Raw genomic sequence first — 8,265 nt, 5'->3', positions numbered from 1 at the left:
CTCCATGTTGCCTGTGGTCATTATGCTTTATCACAGCAATAGAGAAACCGTGACTAAGACAGCTGATTATTTTGGAAAATTTAACAAGATTGACAAACTCTTATTCAAACTAACAAAAAGGAAGGAGAAGACCCAAATTTACTAATTTAGAGATGAAAAGGTCTTGTTACAGCAGACTTTGCTAAAATACAAAACACTGAGAGTGTTTTATATTCCAAAGAGCTGGAAAATCTAGAAGAAATGGATGAATTTCTAAATTACTATGACCTACAAAAATTTAAACCAGAAGATAGAATGCCTTAACTACATCCGCTAGAAGCACAAAATCAACAGTGTAAAAAAGGTTCTTGTTGGGGCTGGAGAGGTGGCTTATCTGTTAAGAGTGCTGACTGCTCTTCCAAAGATCCTGAGTTCAATTCCCAGCAACCACACGGTGACTTACAACCATCCGTAATGAGATCTAATGCCATCTTCTGGTTTGTCTGAAGACATCTACAGTGTACTTAGATATAAAATAGATCTTTAGGCTGGAGTGAGCAGGGCTGAAGCGAGCAGGGCTGACCAGAGCGAGCAGTGGCCCTTAGTTCAAATTCCCAGCAACCACATGATGGCTCACAACCATCAATACAGCTACAGTGTACACACATACATAAAATAAATAAATAAGTAACTCTTTTTTAAAAAGGTTCTTGTTCAAAAGAAAAGCTCAAGATCAGATGGATTCACTGCACACTTTTCTATTTTTATTTTCATGTGTATGTATGTTTTACCTGCATGTATGTAATTTTATCATGTGCTTCAATGTTGTGGAAAATATTAAAAAAGATGAATTGGCACACACCAGTGCTAGTGTGGGCAGCTGGGGCCCACAGGGCTCCCGCCGGGCATCTCACTCCACAGTCCCTCTGCCCTCCATCTCTCTGGCAGGGGCTCTTGAGTTCCTCTCACTACCACAGAACACCCCACACACCCCACGGTCAGCCATCACATCACCCAATTACCCGGTAGAATTAAAACTCTTAAGTTTATAGTTAACCAATCAGATTTATGTATCAATAAAATCACAATTTGCAAGATGCCAATACAATAATTTCAGAGACAATTGATAATAACTAATGCTTTATCCCAATTATTCTAACCTTGTCAAATGATAATGTTGGCCTCCATTCTCCTCTCTTTCTCCTCTCAGATGCTCGCTGTCTCTCCCACTCTTAATTCCACCTCCCTTTTCTCTGTCCAATTACAGGCCTCTTGCTTCTCTAATGTGATTGGACAGGAAAATCCTGCAACATTTTAGTGCCCACAGAGTTCTGAAGAGGGCATCAGGTTCCACAGAACTGGAATTACAGATAGTTGTGTACCAGCCTGTGATGCTGGGAACTGAACCAAGACCCTTCATCAGAGGATGAAACTTCATCTGAATAGCCCGAGCTCTTAACCATCTCTCCAACCCCTCACTGCTGACTTCTGTCAAACTTAAGGAAGATCTAAGACCAATATTCAGCTTGTTACACAAAATAGATAGGAAAGGAACACTACCAAGTTCATTTTGAGAAGCCAGTATTATCCTGATTGCAAACCAGATAAAAGCACTACAGTAGATAGATAGGTAGATAGATAGATAGATAGATAGATAGATAGATAGATAGATAGATAGATAGATGATACATAGACAGATTGATAGATACATAGATAGATAGATCGATAGATAGAGAATAACTTCTCTACACATCAACTTCCCTGATGAATATTGGGATAGTTTGAGGGAGAACGGCTCCATAGCTCATAGGTTTAAGTACTTGAAAGGCAGAACTTCTTGGGAAGGATTAGGAGATGCAACCCTGTTGAAGGAGGTATGTCACTGGCTGCAGGCTTGCGGTTTTAAGAGCTATGCACAGTGTGCTTTCTGCCTCTTGCTTGGGAATTGAGATATGAGGTCTCAGCTGTTCCTACCACCATGCCTTTGCTCCATCCTCATGGACTCTGGCCCTCTGAAACTGTAAGACCAATGAATGTCTTATGTTATAAGTTGGCTTAATCAGTATGTTTTATCATATCTACAGAAAAGCCTCTAATACATACATAGATGCAAAATTTTTCAACATAATACTTAGTAAGCTGAATTTAGGATTACATTGGGAAGATCAGATTCCATGATCACAATGGCTTTATCCTAGAGACACAGGGTTAGTTCAACATTCAAATCAATAATGTAACACACTATATAAATAAATGTAAGGAAAGAAATTATAGAACCATCTTGGTACAGTCAGAAAAGGCATTTTGACAGAGTTCAGCATGTTTTATTAAAAAAGACATTACAAATCAGTGAAGCATACCTCAAATTGACCAATTTTTATCTGTAGCACACCTGTAGCCAACATAATAGTAAATGGAGACAGGCTGGCAACATTTCTTCTACAGCATGGAAAGAGATATTCAGTATGATGCTTGGAGTCGTGGATATTATAATAGGACTAGAAAAAGGCATAAAGGGGATAAAATAGGAAAAGAAAAAGTCAAACTATGCTTACATGCAGATGACATGATTCTATACAAAGATGCTCTAGAATATGCTAGAAAACTTTTAGATGTAATAAACTCAGTAAAGTCACAGGCCACAAAATCAATATTTAAAAAAACAGTAGGATTCATATAGGCCAACAATTAATTGGATAGAAAAATTATGAAAAATATATCACTTATAATACGTTCAAACATTAGAAATAGATCTAACTAAGGTAATGAAGGATCTATACAATGAAAACTTCAGGATATTAAAAACAAAATTAAAGCAAACACCAGATTATTGAAAGGCTTTCCATGCTCCAGGGATGGTAGAATTAATACAGAAAATGGCTTTATACAAAGGTAATCTCTATATTCAGTGCAATTCCCTCAAAAAATTCCAAGGTCATTCTTCACAGGCCTAAAGAAAAAAAAGAATCCAAGAATTCATATGGAACCACAGAGATTACAAAAAGTCAAAACAGTCCTAACGAGAAAGAACACAACAGAAAGAATTGTAATCCTGAGGTACATGACTGCAAACTACACTACAGAAGTACAGTGACTGAGACAGCATGGTACTGACTTAAACGCACATATGTAGACCTCTGGGCCAGAACAGAGAGGATCTAGGAAAACTTGACACATTGCTGTTAAACCATATTTTTTTCTTTCTTATCAGTCCTCATGATCTCATATTAGAAGCATAAATAACCTTAAAATCCCGTCGTCTTTTACACGTTCAAACAGTAAAATTTCAGTTTCTTTAAAATATTTAACTTCTCAAAAAAATTCTAAATCTCTTTTAAAGCTTCAAAGTTGTTTAGCTGTGTGCATCTGTAAAAATCAAAATGGAATTAAATACCTTCTTCAAGAGGAAAGAGCCAGAGTACAATCACAATCTGAACCAAGCAAAACCAAACTCCAACAGTCTAAATAACTCAATGTCTAATTATCTGGGATTCATTCACAATCTTCTGGGCCTCACCAAGGAGCTTGAGTCACTTCTCCAACTCTTTCCTCTGCAGCACACACAGCTTGTCTTCTAGGTCCAGCTGACTCTATTCCACTGCTGCCGCTGTTCTTGGTGTTCATGCCATAGCACTGGCATCTCCAAAATGTTGGAGTCCTCTCCTGCAATTGGACATAAGTTGACGTAACTGTAGTCAGCACAGGATCTGATGCCCTTTTTTGGTTTCAGGCAAGAGGCACACATGTACTGCACAGACATACAAACACAGTCAAAACAGGTATGTACATAAAAGTAGACCTAATACATGACCTAGCTGAACCCCTAGGTATGCACCCTAAGAACTGCACGCCCCACTAGGGAGATACTTGTACTTCCCATTTATTGCTGCCCAACTGGTAGTGATAGGGAAATGAAACGGGCCTAAATACCCACCAGCAAAAGAACGGATAATAAAAACGTAGTTCATGCACAAAATAGGATTTTACTCAGTGGAGAAGAAAAATAAAATCATAAATCTTATAAGGACTGGACAGACATGAAAATTATATTAAATGAAATGATCTATTTTTGTAAAGACAAAAACTCCATGTCCTTTCTCACATATGGATCCCAATCCCTGAAGTGTGTGTGTGTGTGTATTAGTAAAGCACAAACAACTAGATAGAAAATCAAATGAGGGAGGAAACCTAGGTCCTGAGGAAAGATGAAGGGTGGGCGAAGGGATGTGGGATATGGAAAATGAAGAACAGAAAGGGAAAGCCAGGGAAGGAAAACCAAAGGCAGCAAGGAGTGGAAGGAGGATCACTAAGACACAGTCTGTTCAAAAGTGCTACAATTACATCTAAATCCTGTGTGCTAATTTAAATAATACAGAATGTTTACAAAGAGAACAACATGCCTAACATCCACTAACTAGCTTCCAAATGGGCAGAGGGATTGATTCTTGCCATTTTTATTATTTATGTCTACTACCGATTCCTTTTTAAAATGTATTTTTATTAGTATTGTAATTTTGTAATTATAAAAGTGGGCAGTTTTATTTTTCTTTACAACTTAATAAATACTTATTTTTTCCCCAAAGATTTATTTATTTAACATATGTGAGTACACTGTAGCTATCTTCAGACACTAGAAGAGGGCACCAGATCCCATTACAGATGGTCGTGAGCCACCGTGGGGTTACTGGGAATTGAACTTAGGACCTCTGAAGAGCAGTCAGTTCTTTTAACCACTGAGCAATCTCTCCAGCCCAATAAATACTTCTTGGTGACTACACAGGGGGTAAGGCTGCTTGTAGTTCAGAAAGATCACAGAGATGGTGTTTTCATGACAGTGTGTAGCCTTCAGGAGTGAGTGGATTGACTTGTATGACATCACTGTCAAACCAGCACCCATCATTTTCAGGATTGTTGGTAACAGGGGACTTGTCTCCTGTGTCACCAGGCCCAACTCGCTCTTGTTCATGTCAATCACTGTACCTTTAGTGATCACACCCAAGGTTATATATATGGGGATGATGGGTTCTTTTTCACACCGAGTATAGGCAGGCAAAAGATAGCTTTCAGCTCAGGAAGTGTGACATGGGTTTTTGAAACGCAGACCCATTGGTCTAATGAACCTTTCATATTTAGGTAGCTTTCTTGTAAAGCCATGACCAACAAAGCAGACTTTAGTATTCATCCTCTTCCTTCTTTTCTTTTTTTTCCTCTTCGAATACTTCTGTTTCTCCTTGGGCACGAACTTTGGGTAGAGGGACCTTCCTTCCCCCCCACCCCCACCTATTCTTTTCATTTCTGCTTAATCATGTTGGAAAGTACTTTTGCTCTGGATTCCTCTCTGACCAGCAGATAAGGCGGGGCCTGCTCCCTGTGGAGCCCTCTCATGATCCTCCTGCTTGGTGTTTCTCTTTTCATGCATCTTAATAGTCTTTTTCATTTGTATTTTCTTGTCATGGAGCTGTTTATGGTAGAGCTTAGGCTTCAGGGAATAGTCCAAACGATATCCGTATTGTTCGTCGTGCAATACTATATATTCATTTTGCGGCATGATGACAGAAGCTGTCCGCGATGCAACCTCTCAGGTTTCAAAAACCTCTTGATTCCTGGGTGTCACTGGTCCATAAGCTTGCTTCCCTCAGGCCATAACTGAAAGGGTAATTCTTTAAGCAGGCTGAGTGGAACGCAAACACCACACAACAGTTCTGTACCGTCTCTCCGTTCCCAGGCAGAAGAGGAGTATTGTAACTTTAAAAAAAAAAATACACACAATTTAAGTTGGAAAAGTGACAAACAGAAGATAGTAACGAAGAACAAAGCTGTGAATTGTGCCCACAGTGGCAAAGAGTCCAAGGCAGGCAGAGAGTAACCCTGAATACACAGCTATTACAACAGACTCCAGAGAAAGACAGAGAGCATCATTAGAGATCTCATTAGGAGCACAGCTAGAGGACGTGGGGGGGGGGGGGAGGGAGTTACAAAACACAAAGACACATAGCTCCAGGAAGCAGTGCTGAAAATACAGGCTAGGGAAAGAACGCTGTTCCGAGAATTAGCATGAGTTAGTCTTGGAGTATCTATTTGGTGTGGTTATAGGAATCATTTGGTGTCCTGAAAAGGTGTTTGCTCTTTGTGTTGCCAGCACAACACACCCAGTAACAGCCTGAGATAGGTTAACACCCTTTTAAGTTTGTGTTGTAAGGGGCAGTGGCAGAGAGAAGGACTGGACAGTAACTTGAGATGTGTCATTAGTGGTGCACCCTGTGTTCCTGAGATTCTATGACATGAAAGAGCAGGAGGCTGGCTATGAGGGCACACACCTTTGATCTCAGTGTCCCACCGTCTGAAGCAGAGCGACTGGACGTTCAAGGCAAACTTGACATGCACAGTGAGAAAAAAATATAGAAGGAAGAGAATGTGGCAGGAATTCTCATGCTGTTTTTACTTTTTGTTGTTGTTCATGTGTATTGGAAAAGGAGGCATCCACATGTTCTGAAATGTTAAAGTGACACGGAAAGATGTTTAAATCTATGACTTTCCCCACGCCACCCCTCCATGCCTGGTCTTCCCAGAAGTTAACACCCTGATTAGTTTAGGCTGTCAAAGTATAGAAAACATCATTACTTCATGGCTTCTTCCAAAGGAGCACAGGCCACCTTTAAGCCCCTAATAAAAAGTCTGTTACCTGAATGTAGAATTGAATCCCAAAGTCCCAAGGGAGCATCCAGCTATGGTGGCCTGGCTGTAAAGAAAAGGTATTTGTCTCTGTAGAGTCAAAGTCCTGCACTTGGACACAGTCTTCTTGCCTCAAGAGACCTGCGATGGCATCTCCTGGCCTTTAGTGAGGAGTCCTGAGGTGGCACAGGACAGCACAGGGTGAATCAGCCAGCACTCTCTGGAGAGGAGCCAATAGAATATATGCATATATCATATAGGGATTTGTAAGCTCTGGAATACAGGATTGGGAAGTGGCAGGAAACTAGGCTCTAAATCCAAGTGGAATATCTCATCAGTCCCAACCTGGCATCATGGGAGCCACTGGTCCTGAGCCACACCTGAAGAAGCAGGAGTCTGATGCCAGCAGATGATGGCAGCAGGGCAGGTGCACAGAGGAAAAAGGTGGCTTCGTTCAGGTGCTGACAGCACCTTTCTCCAACTTCTTTTGCACCAAGGCAGCCAACATATTGATGGATGACCCCATACTCAAGACTATTCAACTCCACCACTGTCCCTCCTGGCCATTCCAGAAATGCCCTCAGAAACTTCTATCTAGTCCATAGTAGTAACCCAGGCAAAGACCAACCAATGACCATGCAGTGCAAAACATGACGAGTGTGAGTGAATGTGTGTGCACAGGCATATATGTTTGTGCATACATGTGAATGTGCCTGCATGCATGTGCACTTCACCCTGATGACTTTATCTAATCCAAATCTCCTCTCACCTACTTTGCCTCTAACACCACCACTTTCTCACACTTCACAGCATGGATTTATTTCAGTCTATAAGCCCTGGCCAACACATTCAGATTGCATCCAGTCAGTCGTTGAAGCCAGTTATGGGTTTGTTCAGGCCTGTTATCACAAAGCAACTGATGAATCTCACTACTAGAAGATGTGCACCTTGATATGGTGGCTAACCCAGTCTGAGTTCCTGAGGGAGAACACTCAGAGATGGGATCCTGTGTCAGAGATTTGCTAGAGAGTTTTGTTTCCATCCACCATTGCAAGGGAAGGAAATAGCCCAGTTGGGCAGATAAAGAAGATGTGGAACTGTCAGAAAGGCTGAGCTGAGGCCATCTCACAGGGAGCTATGAAAATGGGAGGGCTTTTTAGAGTTAGCTTGGCTTTGGCAAGAGGCTGAGTCATCAGTCTGTCCCTGCGCTTGAGTTGGCTCTGTCCATGACATTAAATGATGGCGCTCTCTTCAGCTGTGGAGATTCCTGACAAGGGCTTACAGCTAAGGAAGTAACATTGTCAGATGGTCTTAGCTAGAACAAGAAGTCCATATGAAAGGTAGTACCTCTCTAGGGCCATTGTGAAAATTAAATATCACTTCACGATAAATGTTCAGTGCCAAGGGAGAAATCATACATTCTTAACAGATGCTCATTTTTATTTTAGAACTGCTGCTCTCATCACTTTATCCATCCTGCCTTGAGAACTTATGGCTCCCTGATGCTCTTATAAACACAGCAGGGAGCCTACAGAACCTATAGCTCCCTGATGGTCTTAGGAGAACACAGCAGAGAGCATGTACCACCCATGAGATATGATCACTGTGAGAAGG

General features: G+C 41.0%; 1 pseudogene; it reads right to left on the bottom strand.

Annotated features, from left to right (window-relative positions):
* Window positions 1–2,898: 2,898 nt before the first annotated feature.
* LOC127690845 (ribosome biogenesis protein NSA2 homolog) lies at window positions 2,899–5,578 on the bottom strand (annotated as a pseudogene).
* Between the last annotated feature and the right edge of the window lie 2,687 nt (window positions 5,579–8,265).

Source organism: Apodemus sylvaticus, chromosome 8 (assembly GCF_947179515.1).
Source record: "Apodemus sylvaticus chromosome 8, mApoSyl1.1, whole genome shotgun sequence".
Lineage (NCBI taxonomy): Eukaryota > Metazoa > Chordata > Mammalia > Rodentia > Muridae > Apodemus > Apodemus sylvaticus.
The sequence above is the reverse complement of the archived record's forward strand: the minus strand, read 5'-3'. Positions and strand labels throughout refer to the sequence as shown.